General features: G+C 42.3%; 1 protein-coding gene across 5 annotated transcripts in view; it reads left to right on the forward strand.

The window, feature by feature from the left end:
- LOC119954114 (opioid-binding protein/cell adhesion molecule-like) overlaps window positions 1–25,342 on the forward strand; it is a 1,170,645-nt gene that overhangs the window by 22,735 nt on the left and 1,122,568 nt on the right. The gene's annotated exons all lie outside the window — the stretch shown is intronic.

The raw sequence follows: 25,342 nt of genomic DNA on the forward strand, positions 1-25,342 counted from the left end.
CCACCTCACCCACTACTCCACCAATCTTGGTGTCATCAGCAAATTTACTGACCCACCCTTCAGCCCCCTCCAAGTCATTGATAAAAATCACAAATAGCAGAGGACCCAGCACTGATCCCTGTGGTACACCGCTGCATATCTGAGAGTGAAGTGTCCCGCTCACAAAACCCATCTAGTTTCCTCAACCATGTTAAGAACTCAGTCACACATTCTCCTGTGGTCCTACCCGTTGTGTTCATTTTTTTTTTAACTTAGAGCATCCAAAATTCATTTTTTCTAATTAAGGGCAATTTAGCCTGGCCAATCCACCAACCTGCACATCTTTGGGGACGAAACACACGCAAACACTGGGAGAATGTGCAAACCCCACTCGGACAGTCACGAGAGCCAGGATCGAACCTTGGACCTCGACACTGTGAGACAGCAGTGCTAACCACTGCACCATAGTGCTGCCCTTAACTCTCCGCTGTGTTAAAATGATGATTGATTGCCTGGGGTTATATTGCTTTGTAACCAAGGTCAACAGTTCCTCAAAAGTCTTGGCGCCTGAGGCTGTGGGATACATCGGGCTTTTTCTCACCCCATAAGTGTGGGCCCCACAGGCAGTTAAAAGGATTACCATCTGTCGATCTCCACTGGTAACAGCATTCTCCTGAAAAAAGTAACGCATACATCCAGCATGCTGCTTTCAATCTTCAATGCCCACAACAAATGCGTCCAATCTTCCAAATAATGGTATCTTGGAAAGAGAAATTCCAACCTTAGTCCAGTAGTGCAGAGGAGGTGATTGTCCTACAATCAACCCTGTCAACAGTAGTTCCAATTTTTCTTGGAATGTTACAGATAGTTTTATTACAAAGTTATAGTATTTTCTTTTATTGGCTCATGGGATGTGGGCATCGCTGGCTGTGCCAGCATTTATTGCCCACCTCTGAGGGCATTCAAGAGTCAATCACATTGCTCTAGATCTGGAGTCACATGGAGGCCAGACCAGATAAAGGCAACAGATTTCCTTCATTAATGATTCAGATGGTCTTTTACAATAATTGACAATGGTCACCTTTTGGACTTTTATTTCCAAATTTTTATTGAATTCAAATTTCCTCATCTGTCATAGTGGGATTCAAACCCGGGTCTCCAGTGCACAACTCTGGGTCTCTGGAGTACTAGTCCGGCAATAATGCCACTGTGCCATTGCCTCCCCTCTAGAATACTCTCCAGATCCCAGCCAAGTCTGAGATGTCGGGACCAAAACTGGCTGACCTTTATATTGCAGATTATTAAAGTATCCATGGGCTTCCAGCCCCTCAGTGGGGAGCTCGTACTCCACGAGGATCACGGGCAGGCTAATTTCTTCTACCCTAAAGATCTTGTGCAGGTTATAACAATAACCAAAAAGCATTGGCATGTTTAGAATATCATAGGCACTAGTGAAGCCATCAACCACCCTCCCACCTACTCCTTGCACATAAAGACCTTCTTTGCTGGCCGAGTTGGTGCTTGAAACAATAAAATTCTGGTTGACAGCATTGTGTTACCAGTTGCCTACTCCTGCTCCTGATCCCTACGTTTGTACCATACTTTAATTTCTGCTGTTATTGTTCAGCATGTTCTGACAAGAGAAGATGCAAGTGGACACGTTACATTCACTGTGATGTTGTCATCAGAATACGGCCAAATGTATTGAGGCATCTTCAAACATGTTTGGATGGAAATTGGCTACGGATTCCTTTAAAATATAACTACACCACTGGAAGTTACAAGCAGGAGATTGTTTAAAAGTTTGTAGTGTTTTGTGAACCATTGCTCTTTGGAATTTGTTTATTAATTGAAAGACTGTCATGAAGTTTGAGTACTTGAGGAAGTTTGGTTCTTGGAGTAGCCAGTGCAGGCTGTTTCAAAGATTATGGCAAGGTTGGGGTGGATCATGTCACCCACCTAATATATCCTTCCTGTCCCCTCCATACAAACCCTGCATTATTCACTTAGTATGTATACTGCTCTCAATCTCACAGCTTGAATGATGAGGGATAAGCATTGTGAGAATGGCTGTGGATATTCCTGGAACACTAAGACTCACTTTAAGCTTCTGTACACTGCTCTGTCTTTGTCAAAGTGGTATATTGCAAATCCAAAATCAAACCTTCATGACCTGAAATCTCAGTTACAACTCCAGATGGTAAATTTATCAATTCAAACCTTTGGGTGGGAGCGACCTTTTAGCCTTTGAAACTGGAGAGCAGGGATCTGATTTCTGTGTCATTTCTCCCCTGTCCCAGTCATTCAGGGGACATTTCTTCATTTGATACCATTCCTGTTTCCAGTAAATATCCTTGCTATCATTCAGCACAACTCTTGTGATCTAGTGTAAAAATGATAAGCCTTGCTCCCCTGGAGAGGGCTTTTCAACCAACTGAGCGATGTAGCAGGGCTTTGGGGCAGATGGTATACACGTTTTAAGCTGGAAGAAATTTTCAAATGCACACCCCTCAAGTTACAGATTGTGCAAACACTCTTGGAACCATCTCCAAATATGAAACTTGTTACTTTAAAGTCCTTGATGTATTTCTAAACCCCAGTCCTTAACCATCCCTAGAGAGAAAGAGCTCAGTCCATTAGTGAGCATCCTAAGTAATATTCCTTTTGATAAATGGTAGGAAGATTGCTTTATGGCTGCTACCTTATGAACATTTCATACTTTCAACAGCAATGCTAAGTGCATCTTGATTACTTAAAGGACAAAATGTATAATTAACTATTGGTAGCTTCCATTACTTCATTTTAAAGAAAAATATTTTTTTCAGTTAAATTTATAACCCCCGTCAGTTAGCTTATGTGATGGCATCTATTTTATTCTGTAAACATCGAAGTGGATGGAAGGTAATAATGTTAGCTAATGCAATCCCCTTAGAGAGCATCTGCACTGTAAATGGATCAATTGGAGGTATTTCCTTCATTGTCCTCGCCCTTATTGTGTCCTGAATATTTGCGCGAAATGCTAATCCTCAGTCCAGTTTAGCAGCAGCTACCATTGCTGTCTGAAATACAAGTAAGAGTTCAATTCCATAAATAACTAATTTTATTATTTTGTAATGTCTATAATTAGATGGGGTTACAAGCAGCAGGCGTCATGTTCTGGATACCACAGAATCTCGATTGAGGAAATCAATGTGACATGAATCTTTATAAAGATTTTCTCATGATATATTTAGACAGGTTAGCTTTCAGTTAACACTGTAGTTGTTGGCATCAGTCTGGTGTCTGAACTGCAGTTAAAATCTTGCAACCAAACGTCACACTGTAGGCTGCACATCCCTTCATATGCTGGCACAGAACGTAGCTCCAGACACGTGTTCTCAGGTCCAGGAGAAGAATTTCGCTCTCAGGTTCTGACTGAATCTTGGGAAGGAACTTAATGCGTAATTTTCTTCAACGACTTTCAAAAAAGCCTGTGTTGGTTCAAGACATCAAACCTCCCCAGTTTCTGTGGAAGCCCTTCACAGACTTTGCTCCCCAAAAAAAAGTTGCCGTTTTGACCTTAACTCTTTGGTTTTGTTTACGTTCTAGGAATTGCCATTGCAATTAACTCTTTCTTCTCCCCACCACCCCGCCTCCATCTTTACATTGTCAAAATCAAAACTTATTGCATCTTCTCCTTCCTCTTTCAACTTATTCTTGAGCACAACGACATAATTTTGGAAATGCCTCCTTCAGAGAGAGGCAAGCAGCTTTTTTGCTGTTCCCTGGTGTCCCTTCTCTGGCTCGACAAAGCAAGGTTTTGCAACAAAATACTTTTCAAAATTGTGGTCCCAACCACATGGCCTCTCCCTCAATGATGATTGAATATTCCTCATATATTAATTGACTACCTCACATCCGGACAGACTCTGACTATTTTGTTATAACTTCTGTGATTAATTGTTAATGCCCAAGCCACCACTCCTGAGTGACTCATTCTTCCATGTAATGAGTGAGGAAGAACCGTTCAAGACCTTGTTTCTGCTGGCTTTCTGTCTCCAACCTGATGGAATGAAATATGGCTTTAATAATGATGCAAATAGTTACAGCCATTTAAAGTTTGAATCCATCTTTGAAGTACCCCTTGACATCAGCAGGTGTGAAATTCCAGAGGACGGTTGCTGGCACATGACTTTGTTGCAATCCTCATTGAAATCGTCGAGAAACTTGATCAACGTGCAGGTTCAAACATGTCAGGTGACCAATGGCAACCATCTTTAGCCAATGTCTTTGTTTTAACAGTTGAAGCTGCCCTTTTTTAAAGGTTCCATGGGTGATTCCAGCAGATGAAATTGAAATTTAATATTTGACATTAACGCACCTCGGTAAGAAAAGACTGAATCCATTATCCTTGAGCCCCATTCAAAACTTTGTTCCTGAGTTACTGACTCCATCCCTCTCCATAGCAACTGACTGGTCATAATTTCAGTATTACATTTGACCCCAAGATGAGCTCCTGACTGTCATAATATCCACTCATGTATATCATGAGATGCAACAGGCAGTGATTGACACACAGGATAACCAATGAACACACATGACACAGAACAACCAATCACCAGACAGGACACCACCACTATAAAGCCCACAGGGCATTAAGGCTCTCCCTCTCTCACAGGACACGGCCAGGGAGATAGTCGCAGTGCACAGGCCAATGAACATCGTCACCATGTGATAGAGAGCTAGTCTGGTCAAGCCAGTAGCAGGTTATCCGTTAGGTTAATAGAGTGTCAACCCACAGCAGACTATGTACAGCAATCAACAGGTTCAATAAAACAGTGTTGGACAATCTCTTGTGTCGGAAGCCTGTTTCTCATTTTACTGCATCCAGTTGCAGTCGATGTTAGACCAACATAGATAACACATCACTGACAACATGACTCTCACAATTCACTACCAGCCAGTGTCCCGCATTGTACTCCCTATAAACCTCATCCAAAACTCTATTACCTATTTCCTTACTTGGCACAAGTCCCATTTACATTTCATCTCCTTGCTACATTGGCTCTTTAAAATTCTCATCCTTGTGTACACATCTCTTCCTGGATTTGTTCCTTCCTATCTCTGTAACTCCTACATCCCCACAATCCCCTGAGATATCTGCATGCATCTAATTCTGGCCTCTTGAGCATTCATGATTTTGATCGCTTTATCGTTGGTGGTGGGACCAAAGCCGAAAACCTGGAATTCCCTCCCAAAGACTTTTGACCTTGCTTTCTTCCTTTAAGGCTTTCTTTAAATCCCAGCTCTTTGAAAAGCTTTTGTCCATCTCCCCTAATATCGTCTTATGTGTCTTGGTGCCTGATGTTGCTTTACAACACACCTGTGGAGTGTCTTGGAATGTTTTATTACATTATTTATGCTGGAAAGAGCAGACATGAGGCCTTCAATATAAGATAGTCATCAAGAAACCAATTGGGGAATTCAGAAAGTGATGAGAATGCAAAACTTGCCTATCACAGGGAGTAGTTAAGGCCAATTAATATAAAGCTAGATAAACATTTGAGGGAGAATGGAACGGAGAGTAATTTTGTTAGTGCTTGAGATGGAAGGATAAAATTAGGTTAATGAGGAGCATAACTGTTGGCATGAGCAGGTTGACTGACCATTTCATTGAATCATAGAATTTACAGTGCAGAAGGAGGCCCATCGAGTCTGCACTGGCTCTTGGAAGGAGCACCCGACCCAAGCCCACACCTCCACCCTGTCCCCATAACCCAGTAACCCCACCCAACACTAAGGGCAACTTTGGACATCAAGGGCAATTTAGCTTGGCCAATCCACCTAACCTGCACAACTTTGGACTGTGGGAGGAAACCGGAGCACCCGGAGGAAACCCACGCACACACGGGGAGAACGTGCAGACTCCGCACAGACAGTGAACCAAGCCGGGAATCGAACCTCTGACCCTGGAGCTGTGAAGCAATTGTGCTAACCACTATGCTACCATGCTGCCCACGGTAGAAACTGCCCACCAGTTTTGGTGCTACGCTATCACTGCACAAAAGCCTTTATACCTTTCTGCAGTTTCCTCCTCCAGCTCTATCCCATTAATTGGTGCATTATAGTATACACTCAACAGTCCAATAGCACTTCAGTCATAATTTGTTTTAAAATTGTGAACAAATGTCTTTAATCAATCAAATGCACCATCCCTTTCTGGTGCTTTAACAACCAGTACACCAACACCATTCCCTTCTTGCCCCCCTTCCTTTTCTTTCTTGAATACACTGTAGATAATGAAGCTAAAAATAATTTGACACATGAGGTTTAAGAGGAACTTCACAAGGTAAGTATTGGTGGCCACTGTTGAGCTTTCCTGCATATTTTCAGCTCTGGGAAAACTTCCTTTCTGCTATTTTCTGGCAAGTTCAAATTATTTTTGATGTAAACATTTCCAAATCTATAATTTAGAATTAATTAAATAAATTCAATAATTGATATTAAATTCAAAACACATAATTCATTTTGAAGGTAAAATACACTACTTGAAAAATAATCTTTTATTTGTAATTCATCATTCCTTGTTGCTAAGTTGATCTGGTATAGCGTGTATGAGCAGGAGGTCTTGTAATGGAGTGTTCAGCTGGGCCGGAAGCTCGGAGTTCAAGTCCCAATTCAGGATTTGATGGTCATGGAAGGTACATCGCGTAACATGGCCAAAGAGGTTGACTTATCAGCCTGTAACTCCTTCAATATGCCTGATGGCAAGCAGTGCGAGTGAGAGCATTTGCTGGTCAGACACACTGCAGTAATTTGCCAAGCATAACCATGGACAAATCAAATGGAAGTTCATGGTTGCCAATGCCCTCTTAGGCCATGGTCTGTGAATGAGGAACGATTGAATTCCTTCTCAGAAAATCTGGAATGATGTACAAACCACAAATGGAAATTAATGAAAACTTCATTTCAAAAAATTGACAGGTTCCACATTGTGGAGACCTTCGGCAATTTGTGCCTTGGAGATCTGACATCCAGCTGTTTTTTTTTCCTTTTCGTAAACAAACTCTAAATGCATTTGCACTTGTTCGATCATTAATGGATGATTAATGAGCTATGGGAAACAACACAAACTAGTGGGAGATCAATTTCTATCATCTGATGTGCACTATTTCGGAATGAAAAACACATTTGTTTTACAAATGAGCACTTAAAGAAACCAGTGTTCTTCAGTTGGCCATGGGTGAAAGAAGCAGTAATAACAGATGAACATCAACAATCTGTGAGGTAACTTGGAAATAGCGATTATTCCCATTACACTGATACTTTGTGCCTGGAATGACGATGGAACGTTCAACCGAATGTGTTCATGGGACATTTTCAAGTGCTATGTGAACAGATACAGTTCAACCAACTCTATATTTTGTTTGGTTAATGAAATCACTCTTACAAACAGAAAACATTTCAGGAAAGAACAATGGGCTGGATTCTCCGCTGTCGGGATTGTCCTTTGCACCGGCAGTGCACCCACGCCCGGCGATTTCCCGACGGTGTGGTGCTGCCCGCAATGGGAAATCCCATTGACCGACTGGCGAGACGGAGAATCCTGCCGCTGGCGGGGGTGCGCCGCCACAGAATACTGGTGCAACGGGACGGGGAATCCCGCCCAAAATTCTTAGCTTAATATTTAATGATAAATTAACTCTGGAAAAGCAACACAAATTTGGCTTTTTTTTCCCTTAGAGCAGAGAAGGCTGATGGGGTGGGGTTGGGGGGGGGGGGACTGATTGAGGTATGAAAAATTATGAGGGACATAGATAGGGTCGATAATGGAACATTTCCCCTTCGTAGAGGGGTCAATAGCAAGGGGCATAAATTTAAGGTTAAGTGAAGGAGATTTAGAGGGGAATTGAGGAAAAGTGTTTTCACCCAGAGGGTGCTGCGAATCTGGGACTCGCTACATGAAAGGGTGTGAGACGTGGGAACCCTCACAACATTTAAGAAGCATTTAGATGAGGACTTGTAATGCCATAGCGTACAAGGCTATGGACCAAATGGGATTAGAGTTGATAGGTGTTTGAAGTTTGATGCAGCCATGATGGGCCATAGGGGCTCTTTCTGTGCTATAAAACTCTATGACTCCATGGCATGTTGATACTCTGTTCATCCAATCAGACTGTTCTTCAGCATCTTGTCATTTTGCTATTGACTATTTACTGGTGCCATATCCCTCTGGCAATGTGGCCCCTATCCAACTCTCTGCTACAAAAAATAAATCTGCATCAGTACCCGACTGCACTATTCCTACCGAAAATCTGTGATCATTATTATTTCACCAGTTTCTTCATTGGAGTAGCTAATGCTTTTGGCATGTCAACTATTCTGTGTCTAACATCTCTGCATGCATTTTTTAACTTAATTGCAGACAGCCTTGGCATCTTTGAGGAATCTGTCCCTCTTGTTCAACAATTTTATTTTCACCTCTCTCGGCTTCTTGAAGGCTTCTTCATTATACCCAGTGAAATGGATGCGCAATTAACAAACATCAGTCTGTAAATGCGAGGAGCTTCACATATATATTATTTTGGCCCAGACAATCTGCAATTTCCACTTGGTCTCCTTCGGTCTTGTACCAGCTGAGGCAGAGAAGGATGCCAAAGAAATGAATTATTACCAGTCTGTGGCCAGAAAGTCTGCTTCCGAGAATGAACTGTCGCATTGGCTTCTCATGCCCAGTATGTTGGGGATTGTTTGTTTTCTACCTAAAGGAACTGTGTCTTAAATTAAGAGCCTGCCTCTTACCCCACTTAGTGCGATCATTTATTCGTATAGTGTGCCACCTATTCTATCTGTTCTGGTTTTGTTTTCAATCTTTATGCGTTCCCATATTATCAGCTTTTGTCTATTTGCCAGCTTTCTTGATAAATCTCTGCTTTTCTTTCCTAACAAGGATAGTATGTAAATATTGGAGCTGGGGAACGAAGCATTTAACATCCTGAGGAATGAAATGTTAATCATATTTTTAAGATACCCAGGTGAAGTACATTGTTTATTAATGTTCCGAGAACACATATAAACAAAATCTGCTAGGACACAGGGTAGTAGGTTGTAAGCAGGACCAGAGGGCATAATCAAATAGATAGGGAGCACTTATTTAAGGCAGAAATGAGGAGGAATTTCTTCTGAGGGTCATGAATCTAGAGAATTTATTATCACTAAGAGCTGCAGAGACTGGGTCATTAAGTATGTTCAAGGCATGAAAAAACAGATTTTTAATCAACAATGAATCAATTGTGATGAGGATAAGGCAAAAACGTGAGGTTTGAGGAGTATATCAGATCAGCCACTACCTCATTGAATGGCGGAGCAAACTCCATGGGCCAAAAGCTTGCTTGTGCTCCTACATCTGATGGTCTTATGGCTTTATATCTAATGCTGCATTTTGTAAATAAACCCATGATCAGGAAATCAAGTAGTGTCTAGTTTCATAATTCAACAACTGGTTTGGGATCAATTTAAAATCTTTGCCCTTTGCAAGACTCGAGAATCCACCAGTTGATAATCGGGTAAATGGTAATGAATAAGCCAACCTTTTCAACTATTAATGTCTGAGTAAATTCCTGGGGCAACTTCAGTTACTGTCAGACTTAAATGGCCAAACAAAAGGTAGATTTGATTCAAATAAGGCTGTCATGGAGCTGGTTGGTGAGCGCTGCTGAAAACCAGGAATGTAGGCCTAGTTATTAATTTCCAACCACACAATCCTATTAAAAGTACTTCACTGCAGCTGTGCGGTATTATAGAACAGTAACTCAATGCGTCTAATACACCCAGCACTGTTTACTTCAGTGATAAAACGTGCAATTAATGTAGGGCATAACCCCACTTATGCAATATTTGAGACAGTGCTGAGCTCATCATACATTACTAATTTCTCAATTACATAACTTTAGAAATTTATCACTACCTCATTAATGTTGTATTTTTATGTATATTTATAATTTAGATGGTTTAGGTAGAGTCATCAGGACATTTTTTTAACCTGGTCACGCTGTATGTCTGTCATTATATTGTTTCCACACTCAGTCCTGTCTGACCTTTAGTGCGTTTGAATCATTGATTACCTCGTAAAACAGCTTCTTCAGGTTGTACCCTGGTGCACATACAGTCACATAACCATTATCAGCCGGAAAGAGGGGATGCGCATCGAATCCCTGAACAATAATTTCTCATCCACTTTGACTGTGGCATCATTTTCCATACCATGTGTCTGTGCCATCACTCTCTACCCTGCTAATTTAATATTTTACAAAATGCCCGTGCATTAATTGCACTAAATGGAACATCAACGGTTGGCCAGGCAACCTTCATGTTTTCGCAGCAATCATGATGCAGTGCGACAATATAAAATAAAATAAAACGTTTGATGGCTGAGGTGCTATGAACAATTTGCCGTGTAGATACAGCCGCCCATGCCCGACGAGCGAAAAATTCAGGCCTATGTGGATTAAAATAGTCAGTGGTTAAAAAAAACCCAGAGATTCCTGAGGCAGTGAATATCCGCTGGTAACAAATGATTCCAAGCTGTACAAGCAACTTATTGCCACATGCAACTTATTTCTACTGCTTCTATCAGCCTTGTATCACCTCCAACAATCTTTGGCTCTCCCACTCTGGTCTCCCCCTCTCCATTTCGATCAACACTAGTAACATAACGCCCTAATTTCTAAACTCCTTCCCTGACTTGCAAAATCATTGCACAATCCATCCTTTTGACCGCACTTACGGTCACTTCTCCAAATCTTTGTTCAGTTTATTTGTCTTTTCAGTTTCCTCTTCGGCAGGATTTGACATTTGTGGGATGGATGCCTGGTGCATCTGGCGCCTTGCCCATGTGGCCATTATTTGCAATGAATCATGATGCTAAGTGTTGTCAGACAGTTTGACTGTATGCAGCAGCATCGAATTCTGTTCTCATCTGCTATCCAGGCATGAACACTTTCAACAGAGGGGTCACTATATAGTGGTTAAGAGCATGAATCCCGGCTTTTAAGTCTCACTCCCACTCTTCCAACGTATTAGGCTCCTGGAGCTAATTTTTGTCAGCCAAATGTTGACTTGTCCAAAATCAGCTAAACCATCATGGAATAGGAAACAAAACTAGAACCCTCTAAACAGAAAACTTTTAAAAAAATTTAGAGTACCCAATTCATTTTTTCCAATTAAGGGGTAATTTAGCGTGGCCAATCCACCTAACCTGCACATTTTTGGGTTGTGGGGGTGAAACCCCCGGAGACATGGGGAGAATGTGCAAACTCCACATGGACAGTGACCCAGAGCCAGGATCGAACCTGGGACCTCAGCGCCGTGAGGCAGCAATGCTAGCCACTGCGCCCTTTTCTAAACAGAAAACTTAAGTATATTAGCGAATGTAAATAACTTCAGTAAATAAATACGTAAAAGTATAATTAAATTTCTACTCTGACCATTGGAATAATACAGATGCTTTACTGCCATAATGTTGCTAACATCCTGTTAAGTGAACTTGCGAATTACTCACCTACAAGTTTGAATGACTTCCAGAAAATACCCAACTAATTCAAGGAGAGAATGATGTAATTTCCGTAAAGGTGTGACCCTGAGGGCACTGATTTAAGGTGATTGGTAAACAGATACAGCGATGACGTGATATCACAGATTGAACAGTTAGGACTGGAATGCACTACCTGAGAGTGCGGTGAAGGCAGATTCAATCGTGGTTCTCAAAAGAGAATTGGACAATTATCTGAAGAGAAAAAAATGTACAGGACAACATGAAAAACATACGGGAGTGGAAGTAGATGAGTTGCTCAGACACGAGAGCCCAAATGGTCTCCTTTGGTGCTGTACCTATTTTGTAATTTTTAATGGTAATCTTTATCAGAACCATTATGTTAACACTTAAAATGTTTCCCACAAATGCAATTCTTATATTTTCATTCTTCAGGACAGCTCAGCACAGTTGTTTACATTAATGATTTGTAACAATGCTTTATGTGTGACCAAGTTTGATAGTTTTGTTTTCATTTCAAGATGAAACTTGCATTGCTCAGTAGATTCTGCCTGAACGGTTACATTTTATATATGCTGTCATATATATCTATATATTTATTTGATATAAATGCTGTAATAGTTTGAAATAGATAATTGAAAAGCAGATTAAAATTGAATTCGAATGAAGATTTGTAGGATTGCATTGATATGAAGGAACATTTACCCAGCTCTATTAAAAGATCAGCATTGTCCATTTGAATCCTTCCACAGGATGAAGTTCATTCAAACAAAAAGACGAGTGTTGACTCATTCTGTTTGCAATATTGACAAACTAAGTTAGTGCTGCTGGGGTAATACTTTGTAATATCTTGTGATAGTAATCTGGAAGTTTATTTTGAATCTGTGAACAAGTGGCCAACTTTTTGTAAATTGTGGACCAGAACTTTCTGCCCATTTTCATGGCTCTTCACTGTCAGTGAAAATCCCGAGCTTATCTCTAAATTGCAGGCTTTCCAGCAAGGTTAAGGAAAATGTGCTTAGCTTTTGTGTCTAGATTTGCTCATTTTGAGAAGCTGATGCCTGTACAGCGCCAGTCTGTTTGTCGTTTCGCCCAATGAGTTCACTTTTTAGATTTTATCATTATTTTTGAGTGCATCACCTCAATTAGTGTTAGCGCCCTTTTCATAGCCCTTCGGCTGAAATTTCAAATTTGACAGATGGTGAAGAAATCAAATGAAAAGCAACTTCGTTTTTTTTCCCTACTCCTTCTGATTGACTTCCATTGGCTTACTGCCCTCAACACTTGATGGCTTTGCTTTTAGATCTGCAGGCAGGAAGAGTGCTTTTCTTTTGCCCTCGATTGTATTGTGGCAATGCATCTGAAGCTTTGTCTTTGAGTTTTCGCATTGGATTCATTTTGAAGTAATCTTGGTGCTGCAAAAACAAATTATACATTGTAACCTGATTTCAACTGAACACTAGTCAGCGGAAATAAAAACAGAATATTTTGGAAATGTTCACCATTTCTGGCAGCATCTGACTACCGGAGTCAGTTTGCGCACAAGCCTTTCACCTCTTGTCCCTGGGCTTGAATTCATTCCAGCCTGTTAGAATTTAAATCTTTCTGTTGGCTGTAAGATATGTAAGGAAACAGTTTGAGCAGTCCCAATATATTGCCTTTCGGGCAAATACAATTAAACACAAAACAGCCCTTTACCTCTAAAAATGCACTTAGAATATGGGAAAATTGCAGGAGATTTTAAACCCTCTTGCAGATTAATAGGAGCAGAGGGAGTGATACGAGGTAGTGACATTTTAATTATAGAACAGGATTCAGTTAGGTATGCTCCTTATTTTGGCTAATGCTCAATATGGACGCATATTTCCAACTAGTTAGATCACAAACGTTTGAAGGGTTCCATCTCTCCATGTTGCTTAAAATCCTCAGCAGCCTTATTGTTTGTAGGCAATAGATGGCAGTTCAGCACATTCGTTAAGAAAAATCAATTAAACTATTTGAGCAGTTCCTAATTCTGACTTTATACCTAAGTAGAGTTACAAATGCACTGAGTGCAATACCACGACCTAGCTTCAGTGTGCTCAGTATTCAGTTTGAGGTCTGTAGGTTTAAATGGCCACTTTTGAATCAATGCACGGCTCAAAAGTGTTGATTCTATTCAAAAGTGGTAGTTACATAGCATGAATCGTATCTTTCACAATCCTCCATTTATAAACCTGGGGAAATATCTTTCAAGTGCATTTAACATCTCACAGTAGCTCTTTCAGATTAACTTTTTTGTCACAGATGAAACCATTCCATGCTGAGGAAAGGCTTCAGAAATCTGAAGCACAAAGGGACTTGGGAGTCTTGGTTCAGGATTCACTTAAGGTTAACAGGCAGGTTCAGTTGGCAGTTAGGAAGGCAAATGCAATGTTAACATTCATGTCAAGATGCTATAATACAAGATCAGGGATATACTGATATGACACCAATTGGAATATTGTGAGCAGTTTTGGGCACCACATCTAAGGAAGGATGTGCTGGCCTGGAGAAGGTCCAGAGGAGGCTCACAAGAATGATTCCTGGAATGAAGGGCTTGTCACATGAGGAGCAGTTGAGGACTCTATCGGTACTCAATCGACTTTAGAAGGATGAAGGGGGATCTTATTGAAACTTACAGAACACTGAGGGGCCAAGATAGAGTGGACGTGGCGAAGATGTTTCCGCTGGTAGGAGAGACAAGAACCCAAGGGCACAGCCTCAGACTGATGGGACGATCCTTTAAAACTAAGATGAGGATTAATTTCTTCAGCCAGTGGGTGGTAAATCTGCGGAACCCATTGCCGCAGAAGGCTGTGGAGGCCAAGTCACTCAGTGCCTTTAAGACAGAGATAGATAGGCTCTTGATTAATAAGGGAATCAGGGTTACAGGGAGAAGGCAGGAGAATGGGGGTGTGAAACATATCAGCCTTTTACAACAATATACAATTCATTGTACCTCTGAATTATGTATGATAAATTGCTATCATACCGCAGCATAGAACATTACAGCGCAGTACAGGCCCTTCGGCCCATGATGTTGCACCGTCCTGTGAAACCCTTCTAAAGTCCCTCTACACTATTCCCTTATCATCCATATGCCTATCCAATGACCATTTGAATGCGTTTAGTGTTGGCGAGTCCACTACTGTTGCAGGCAGGACATTCCACGCCCTTACTACTCTCTGAGTAAAGAACCTACCTCTGACATCTGTCCTATATCTATCTCCCCTCAATTTAAAGTTATGTCCCCTCGTGCTGGACATCACCATCTGAGGAAAAAGGCTCTCAATGTCCACCCTATCTAATCCTCTGATCATCTTGTATGCCTCAATTAAGTCCCCTCTTAACCTTCTTCTCTCTAACGAAAACAGCCTCAAGTCCTTCAGCCTTTCCTCATGTGATCTTCCCTCCATACCAGGCAACATCCTTGTAAATCTCCTCTGTACCCTTTCCAATGCTTCCACATCCTTCCTATAATGTGGCGACCTCCTGCACACATTGGACAAAAACGGATCCATCTAAAGTACTCGAACTATAGTGTTTCCAGTCAATATTTGGAAAGTTAAAGTCCCCCATAACAACTACCCTGTTATTTTTGCTCCTATCCAGAATCATCTTTGCAATCCTTTCCTCTACATCTCTGGAACTTTTCGGAGGCCTATAGAAAAGCCTTAACAGGGTGACCTCTCCTTTCCTGTTTCTCAACTCAGCCCATACTACAGTACCTCAGTATTCGAGTCCTCATCAAATGTCCTCTCAGCCACCGTAATACTGTCCTTGACTAACAATGCCACCCCTCCCCCTCTCTTACCACCTTCCCTGAACTTACTGAAATATCTAAACCCCGGCATCTGCAGCAACCATTCCTCGCCCTGCTCTATCCATGTCTCCGAAATGGCCACAACATCGAAGTCCCAGGTACTAACCCATGCCGCAAGCGCACCCACCTTATTCCTGATGCTCCTGTAGACGCACTTTAGACCACCTTCCTTCCTGCCGGTACACTCCTGCAACTATGAAACCTTACTCATGACCTCACTACTCTCAGCCTCTTGTGTACTGGAGCTACAATTCAAGTTCCCAATCCCCTGCTGAACTAGTTTAAACCCTCCCGAAGAGCATTAGCAAACCTCCCCCCGAGGATATTAGTACCTCTCTGGTCCAGGTGTAGACCGTCTCGCTTGTAGAGGTCCCACCTACCCCAGAATGAGCCCCAATTGTCCAGGAATCTGAAACCCTCCCTCCTGCACTATCCCGGCAGCCACGTGTTCAACTGCTCTCTCTCCCTCTTCCTCGACTCGCTAGCATGTGGCACGGGTAACAACCCAGAGATAATAACTCTGTTTGTTCTAGCTCTAAGTTTCCACCCTAGCTCCCTGAATTCCTGCCTTAAGCCACACTTATATCCCTATCCCTTTTCCTACCTTTGTCGTTGGTACCTATGTGGACCATGACTTGGGGCTGCTCCCCCTCCCCCTTAAGGATCCCAAAAACACGATCTGAGACATCGCGGACCCTGGCACCTGGGAGGCAACACACCAACCGCGAGTCTCTCTCGTTCCCACAGAATCTCCTATCTATCCCCCTAACTATGGAGCCTCCAATGACTAATGTTCTACTCCTTTCCCCCCTTCCCTTCTGAGCAACAGGGATAGACTCTGTGCCAGAGACCTGTACCCCATGGCTGACCCCTGGTAAGTCGTCCCCCCCAACAGTATCCAAAGCGGTATACCTGTTACTAAGGGGAATGATCCACAGGGGATCCCTGTACTGACTGCTTACCCCCAGCCCCTCTCACCGTCACCCATCTATCTTTATTCTTTTGCGTAACTACCTCCTTGAAGCTTCTATCTATGACCCCCTCTGCCTCCCGAATGATCCGAAGTTCATCCAGCTCCAGCTCCAGTTCCCTAACACGGTTTTTGAGGAGCTGGAGTTGGGTGCACTTCCCACAGATGAAATCAGCAGGGACACTGACGGCGTCCCTCACCTCAAACATTCTGCAGGAGGAGCATTGTACTGCCTTCCCTGACATCACCTCTAGATTAAATAAAACAAGAAAAAGAAAGGAAGAGCTTACCTGATATTCTCTCAAACCCTGCTCCCGCTGAAAGGTAAGCAAATTTAAAGGCACTCACTCACCTTCACGACAGGCCCCTGCTTCCCAACGACCGTGGGTTTTTTTTTGGTTAGAGGAGGAGGTAGGGGGGGGAAACACTGAGGAAGTGTTTTGGGTTTAACTGTCACTTGACAACAGCCCCTCCACAAACCACCTTCAAATTAGGCTGACCACACTGCACTATGCAAATTTCCCCGGAACAGCCAACCAGTAGCTCTGCTCTGCTGCCCTCTGCTGGATGCTTGCCTTCACTCGAACTCCTCGGGTCCCTTTCGAATGTACACCTTCAAATTAGGCTGACCGCACTGCACGTATGCAAATTTCCCCGGAACAGCCAATCGGTAGCTCTGCTCTGCTGCCCTCTGCAATGCTATCATTTGAGAAGATTTGTTCTCTGATTGCATTTTTGCAGGGGGATTATAATGTGGAAGCAAAAGTGTATGTATGCAATGGTATTGCAACAGCTTTATCCGCTTTGTGTGTGACAATGCATCATGTACTTCTGACAATCTCTACTTAGTCGCTGCTTATGATTCGGTTTATGAAGTTCCATGGTAATCATTTGAATTATTGCTCACCTAACTCACAATAGGTGCAAGTTAAATCAAACTTGGAAGTTAAATCTTAAGCCAGTTTCAGTGAGAACTTTCTGAATTTGTATCTTGCAGTGTGTTTCTTGCACTATGGGAAGTTGTGCTCAACTCTGCCTGGAGGCCAACTACTTCCAGGAAGTGGAATGCTTAAATTCTACATTGTTTTTGGCCATATTGAACTCAGTGCAGTACTGGTTCAAGAATGTTGATGTTCCATGCATCCAAATTTTCAGCCTTTTGTGAACATTTGGTATGCTGCACACTCTCCTTTCTTGCCTTCATTTGGACCTAGCAGTGCTTTGAGAAAAGTCCCTCTCTCCAGTTTTTTTCTCTTGCACTATATTTGCAGAGATTTGCAGCTCAGTATTGGAGAATAAACTTTTGTTCCCATGCCTGTAATGCTCTTTCTTGCATGATGTTTGGCACTATGAAGTTACTTTTAAAAATATGTTAGATGCAATTCAGCGACTCCGTTGCACCTGGCGTAGATCCAAGCACAGTGGGTTAAACACATGGGTTCCCAAAACAGGGCTCGGCGTTGTGCCAATACGATTCACCTGACTCCCTCCACCCAGTGCAATCTGGATTTTGTCTAGTGAGATGGCTCGTTAAATACCCTTACGCTGAATTCACCCGGTGCCCAGGAGTCAACGCTTGTGCCTGCAAGACCTCAACAGGACGTCATTTAGTACTGGTTCACACAAATATGGACCAGGCATGATGACACCTCAGGGGATCTCGGAGGCCATTAAAGACACGCGTTCAGGGACAGAGCAAGGTGGTCCCTGGCACACCCCCACCACCCAAGTACTGGTTAGCAGTGCCAGGGTGCTTGGGTGCCGTGTTGACACTGCCAAGGGTTGGGCCTGGGGTTGCCTGTCAATTGGGGGGCGGGGTTCCCAGGGGCCTTGAAAAGTTTGGGACGAGGGCCTGAAAGGTGGGAGTGATTAGTGCTGTCGATCAAAATGGTGCCCGAATCTGTGAACAGCCGGTCCTGCTGATGAGTTCAGCTCGCCAGCAGGAAATCTCTCAAAGTGCGACCTGAGCAGGGAGAAACTCCCCAACTCCCAAAAAGTGATCAAGTGCTGTTGGATAGTGGGGTGTTTCTTCGCGTTGCAGCTGCCTAGAAACACCATGCCAAACCAGCCCAAAAGTGGACTTAAAACATTGTCCTCTGAATCATGCCCTTAAAGTCTATTTTATTAAAAATGATAAAAAAGATGAATAAGTGACTTTTTCCAGATCGTGGTCAAAATCGTCTATCCTCATTGTAGATGTAGATAGGCCAACGAGAGGCGAGGCCATATTGGATTTGGTACTGGGTAATGAACCAGGACAGGTGTTAGATTTGGAGGTAGGTGTGCACTTTGGTGATAGTGACCACAATTTGATTATGTTTACTTTAGTGATGGAAAGGGATAGGTATATACCGCAGGGCAAGAGTTATATCTGGGGGAAAGGCAATTATGATGCGATGAGGCAAGACTTAGGATGCATTGGATGGGGAGGGAAACTGCAGGGGATGGGCACAATGGAAATGTGGAGCTTGTTCAAGGAACAGCTACTGCGTGTCCTTGATAAGTATGTACCTGTCAGGCAGGGAGGAAGTGGTCGAGCGAGGGAACCGTGGTTTACTAAAGTAGTTGAAACACTTGTCAAGAGGAAGAAGGAGGCTTATGTAAAGATGAGACGTGAAGGTCCAGTTCGGGCGCTCGAGAGTTACAAGTTAGCTAGGAAGGACCTAAAGAGAGAGCTCAGAAGAGCCAAGCAAGGACATGAGAAGTCTTTGGCAGGTAGGATCAAGGATAACCCTAAAACTTTCTATAGATCTGTCAGGAATAAAAGAATGACTAGGATAAGAGTAGGGCCAGTCAAGGACAGTAGTGGGAAGTTGTGCGTGGAGTCCGAGGAGATAGGAGAGGTGCTAAATGAATATTTTTCATCAGTATTCACACAGGAAAAAGACAATGTTGTCGAGGAGAATACTGAGATACAGGCTACTAGACTAGAAGGGCTTGAGGTTCATAAGGAGGAGGTGTTAGCAATTCTGGAAAGAGTGAAAATAGATATGTCCCCTGGGCCGGATGGGATTTATCCTGGGATTCTCTGTGAAGCTAGGGATGAGATTGCTGAGCCTTTGGCTTTGATCTTTAAGTCATCTTTGTCGACAGGAATGGTGCCAGAAGACTGGAGGATAGCAAATGTTGTCCCCTTGTTCAAGAAGGGGAGTAGAGACAACCCCGGTAACTATAGATCAATGAGCCTTACTTCGTTGTGTGCAAAGTCTTGGAAAGGTTTATAAGAGACAGGATTTATAATCATCTAAAAAGGAATAATTTGATTAGTGATAGTCAACGCGGTTTTGTGAAGGGTAGGTCGTGCCTCACAAACCTTATTGAGTTCTTTGAGAAGGTGACCAAACAGGTGGATGAGGTTAAAGCAGTTGATGTGGTGTATATGGATTTTAGTAAAGTGTTTGATAAAGTTCCCCACGGTAGGCTATTGCAGAAAATACGGAGGCATAGGATACAGGGTGATTTAGTAGTGTGGATCAGAAATTGGCTAGCTGGAAGACGACAGAGGGTGGTGGTTGATGGGAAATGTTCAGACTGGAGTCCAGTTACTAGTGGTGTACCACAAGGATCTGTTTTGGGGCCACTGCTGTTTATCATTTTTATAAATGACCTGGAGGAGGGCGCAGAAGGATGGGTGAGTAAATTTGCAGATGACACTAAAATCGGTGGAGTTGTGGACAGTGCAGAAGGATGTTACAAGTTACAGAAGGACATAGATAAGCTGTAGAGCTGGGCTGAGAGGTGGCAAATGGAGTTTAATGCAGAAAAGTGTGAGGTGATTCATTTTGGAAGGAATAACAGGAAGACAGAGTACTGGGCTAATGGTAAGAATCTTGGTAGTGTGGATGAGCAGAGAGATCTCGGTGTCCATGTACATAGATCCCTGAAAGTTGCCACCCAGGGTGAGCGGGTTGTTAAAAAGGCGTACGGTGTGTTAGCTTTTATTGGTAGAGGGATTGAGTTTCGGAGCCATGAGGTCATTTTGCAGCTGTACAAAACTCTGGTGCAGCTGCATTTGGAGTATTGCGTGCAATTCTGGTCGCCGCATTATAGGAAGGATGTTGAAGCATTGGAAAGGGTGCAGAGGAGATTTACCAGAATGTTGCCTAGTATGGAGGGAAGATCTTATGAGGGAAGCCCGAGGGACTTGAGGCCGTTTTTGTTAGAGAGAAGAAGGTTAAGAGGTGACTTAATTGAGGCATAGAAGATGATCAGAGGATTAGATAGGGCGGACAGTGAGAGCCTTTTTCCTCAGATGATGTCCAGCACGAGGGGACATAGTTTTAAATTGAGGGGAGATAGATATAGGACAAATGTCAGAGGTAGGTTCTTTACTCAGAGAGTAGTAAGGGCATGGAATGCCCTGCTTGCAACAGTAGTGGACTCTCCAACACTAAGGGCATTCAAATGGTCATTGGATAGACATATGGATGATAAGGGAAAAGTGTAGATGGGCTTTAGAGTGGTTTCACAACATCGAGGGCCGAAGGGCCTGTACTGCACTGTAATATTCTATGTTCATTCACGGTTGGGATTCTCTGATGCCGCTGACAGTGAATGTAGGTCTGGCTGGAAGGGCAAACTTTCCATTCTGGCTCGCAACAGGCCCCACCACGGATGTGACTGGAGAATCACAACCTATGTTTGAACTGTTTAGTTGTGTAACAGCTGAATAATATCTGGGCAGCTTCTCAATTTGTACAACATGGTGAAGGTTTAATATTGGCAAAAAATTATTTATTACTCTCAGAAGCGGAACGATTTCCCTAGCTCACCTGAAGAACTAATGATATGAATATTGTCGGAAGAATTTGTACTTTCCTGAACTACACTCAATTTCCAAAAAATTGTTGATGTCTGATTTTATAGGACAAAAAAACACAGTGGATACTATGAATTTGAAAAATAAACAGGAAATTAAATGTTCAGCAGGTTAGGTTGCATCCTTAGAGAGAGTTATCAGTTTTTAGGCATTGCTGGAAAGGTCAGTATTTATTGTCCATCTCCAATTCTCCTTAACTGAGTACTTGCTTGGTCATTTCAGAAGGCAGTTAGTTGACCCCTAACCGCATTGCAGTGGATCTGGAGTCACACACAGAGGTCACACATAGAGCGAGAGGTAATGGATATAGGTTGAGAGGAGGTAGATTTAGAACTGAGAGGAGGAGAAACTACTTCTTGCAGAGGGTGGTGAATTTGTGGAACTCGCCGCCCCATAGTGCGGTGGAATCTGAGCCATTAAATGGTTTCAAGAAGGAGATAGATATATTAACGATTTTAAAAATGGGAAATTAAGGGAAATTGAGGTGGATTTGAGACACAGAAGAGATCAGCCATGATCTAACTGAATGGCGGAGCAGGCTCGAAGGGCTGAATTGCCTACTTCTGCTCCTAATTCCTGTGTTCCTATAGGCCTAACAAGGCCTAGGTGACAGATTACCTTCCCTGTTGCTGAGTGACCTATTTATAATGGTCACTGGATTACTTGAGCTGACTCCACTTCTGAAAGTAGAAATTAAGCTTGAAGCGTTTCTTTATTATGAGCCTCACTAAAATCAATTGAGGTATTAAAGAAAGAATGTATTTGTCCTCCAGTTTGCAATATTTTATCACCGTTTATTAAATTGTCTAATTATGCTTCCAAAAATTAGATGTTGCTCCATTTCATGAATAAACAGGATAGGTCCTTCTGTGGTCCTCAGTTGTTTTAAAAATATATAGGATAAAATGTAAGGACATGGAGATACCAGAAACTTGTCATTTTGTTATTATCCTTCCAGCAATATAATCATTTCAATGGCATGGAAGTGAACATATAATCTGCTTAGTATTCCTTCAGTACTAAGTCTCCCGTTAGCAATTGAGACAAGAAACACATGACTTTTATTGCTGGACCTTCAATATTTCATCACGTTACCTTCATTATTCTAGTCTGAAGAAACTCAGTATATTTCTCATTGTATTTCAATTAAAAATTCTCATGAGCACTAAATGTCACATCCTGTTTTTAAAAATGTGGAAGTATTTCATCAGTGGCTTGTAAAAATAATTTGCCTGCAAATGTGTATTGTTGAATGCTTATTTAGAGCCTCATGGAATTGTTTGAATGAACTAACACACTTTCATCTCTTTATTCCTTTATTGGCAGCTGCTTTCCCCCCATGACTGTAACAAAAGATAATCCATTGCCATCTTGTCAATCTGTCTTCAAGCACTTGATTAATGAATCACAGCATTTTTACAGGGCAGAAGGAGGCCATTCAACCCATCGAGTCTGTACTGGCTCTCTGAAGGGACATGAAATGAAAAAATGAAATGAAATCAAACAAAACATTCCACCTGGGCCCAATTCCGCAGCCTTATCTCCGTAACCTTGCCCATTCTTTCTTTTCGGATGGCAATCCAATTTCTTTTCAAATACCTCGATCGAACCTGCCGCCACCTCACTCTCAGGAAATCCCTTCCAGCCTCCAACCAGCCTCTGGGTGAATTTTTATTTCTCTCCCATCACTGCTACTCCTCTTGCCAATTATTACCGACCCCACCGTAGTCACAGCAGGCCTTGTCGCCAGGAAACCCATGCGCCGGCATGGGACCGGAATTCTCCGCCGGCGTGAACAGTCGATAAATTCCCCCCTACATCTCCTTTCGCATGATCTCTTTCCTCATACTATTTGTTTTACAGCCCTCTCTATCACCTAATTATACTACTCGCTGAAACACTGGGTACAGTACAATTCAGGTGAAGAATGTTCCCATGGTGCGGCTGCAACTTTCCCCAGTACTGCTGTCAGTTGTCCATGAATTAAAACCCATTTCTTCCACACCAATCTTTGAGCCACGCATTCATCTCTCCAATCTTATTTACCCCATGACAATTTGCTCGGAATCTTTGAAGTTCTGCTTTTTTGTTTGGTCCCTAACTGCTCATAACCCAAAACTGAATCTCTTTCCAGGTACTATCTGTGTCACTGATATCAACATTTTCCATGACAACTGGATCCTCCCCCACAAGCTCCTCCAAGCCTGAGCAGATGGTCCAAACCCTGGAATTATGTAGGCCACACAGCTGTCTGGGCTCATGCTCTTCATTGCTGAGAACTATGTCGATACCTCTGATTATATTGTTCCCTACGTTTCAATTCACTACATTCCAATTTATCACCCGCACCATCCACTCTACTATGGTCAGTTTTCTCATCCATCTTGCAGCTCTCACTTTCATCCATACAGCCTGTAAGAACCTCAAATCGTTTGGACAATTTCAAGGGCTGTGGCTCCTCCACTTGTACCTTCTGGGTTCTAATAGCTACCTCACTCACAGTCACTCACTATTCTCCATGACCATGGGCCAGATCAGAAGCGCCTATCCTGAGGGCTGTGACCATCTCCTGTGATAAACTGTGCAGGTAAGTCTCCCTCACGCTGATGCATCACAGTGTCTGCAGCTCAGCCTCCAGTTCATTGACTCTGAACTAAAGCCCGACAAGCAGCAGACAGTTACTGCAGATATATTTGCCTTGCATCACATTGGCTTCCAGGAGTTCCCACATTCTGCAATCCAAACTGATAATACCTGGGACCTTGGCGAATGGTGGGATCAACAATGTTTCTCCTTACCAATGAGATTTAAGACTGAAAGGGGGAATCTTTTACTTTATGTATTTTGTTGCCTTTCCTTGCAGTTCCCTCAGAAGATTTTGTTTTCATCTATTCCTCTTTTCTGGTTAAATTAGTTTTATTTCTACTCTTTGCATTCAGGTCTTTATTCACCTTGCCTTCCCACAATAAATAACATTCAAAGAATCAATGAATAAATTGGTCATTCATCTCATTGATATTTTTGGGAGGATGCTGGTTTAGAATGACTGTAATGAACTATAAAAATAATCGCACCCTCAGAAATAATTATTCTGTAAAATGTATGACTTATCATTGAAGAAGATGTGATGGAAATACCACTGAAAGAATTTTGCCTTTCGTGCACCTTATATTAGCTTCCCTTTGAAATCATGCGGTGACACAGAACAATAGTGTCATCATCTCTTACACATTGGCAAAAACCTTGTTCCATAATCGGCTTTCTAGTCGAACAAATAATAGGCGGCAGCCTATATGAACATCCAAACAAAATTTGCTGAATTTATTCTGCATACTCAGCAGACACCTGGACGAGGTGCTGAATAATTCAGTAGCCCTGTTAGAGTGTGCAATTTTTTGTGAGTTGCTTCTAATCTGGATAAAGATCCAAAAACTGTGATCTGTCCACAGCCCAGTCTCCTGACTTTCCTCAAATATATCCCGTCAATTTACTGCTTCAAAAATAGCTTGGGAACTGTTGGATCCACTTTAAAATTGTATTACGATTGGTCCTTCAATGTCAATTTACGGGATGTTAAATAATTTAAATCTGGAATTGGCTGTACAACATAGCACTACTGCAGAAGTACATGTCCTTTTGTGTTTCTAACAAACCGCCTTTGAACAGCTTAAAGCCATTTTCCTTTTACCTTTTTGCAATTTGGCTCGCGTTAATCAATTTAATTGGAGACCATAGTCAATTAGTGGAGCACAATGCTTATTTTATATGATTAGGATTGTCTACTGAAGAGCAAAAATATCACTTAGAGTTTAGAGAACTGTGATTGAGGGGCCTTTATTTAATAACCCCTGTAGAAATTAAAGCAGCAAAGTATATTAATTATATTTAGTTTTTACCTTGATCCTGATTTGTGTCCTGTCGTATGCAACGGTAAAGTTTTAAATCGGGTCTTGCTTCAACTGCAAACGACTCATAAACTCATTTTTAATGCAATGAGCTACAAAAAATGCATTATCCTGAAGAATTGTATGAGCTATGATTCATGTACTCCATAAATTATTCGCTTTGTTGAATCAATGCAGCAATAAATGAAAGGAGCTGAAAGATTTATTATGTGATTCCAGGAGAAAACTGTTCCTTTTTGAAATGTGTCCATTTTGTGTTTGGATTTTGGGTGGGGTGGGTGGTGCACACAAGATT

This window comes from Scyliorhinus canicula, chromosome 19 (assembly GCF_902713615.1).
Source record: "Scyliorhinus canicula chromosome 19, sScyCan1.1, whole genome shotgun sequence".
In the NCBI taxonomy this organism is placed as follows: domain Eukaryota; kingdom Metazoa; phylum Chordata; class Chondrichthyes; order Carcharhiniformes; family Scyliorhinidae; genus Scyliorhinus; species Scyliorhinus canicula.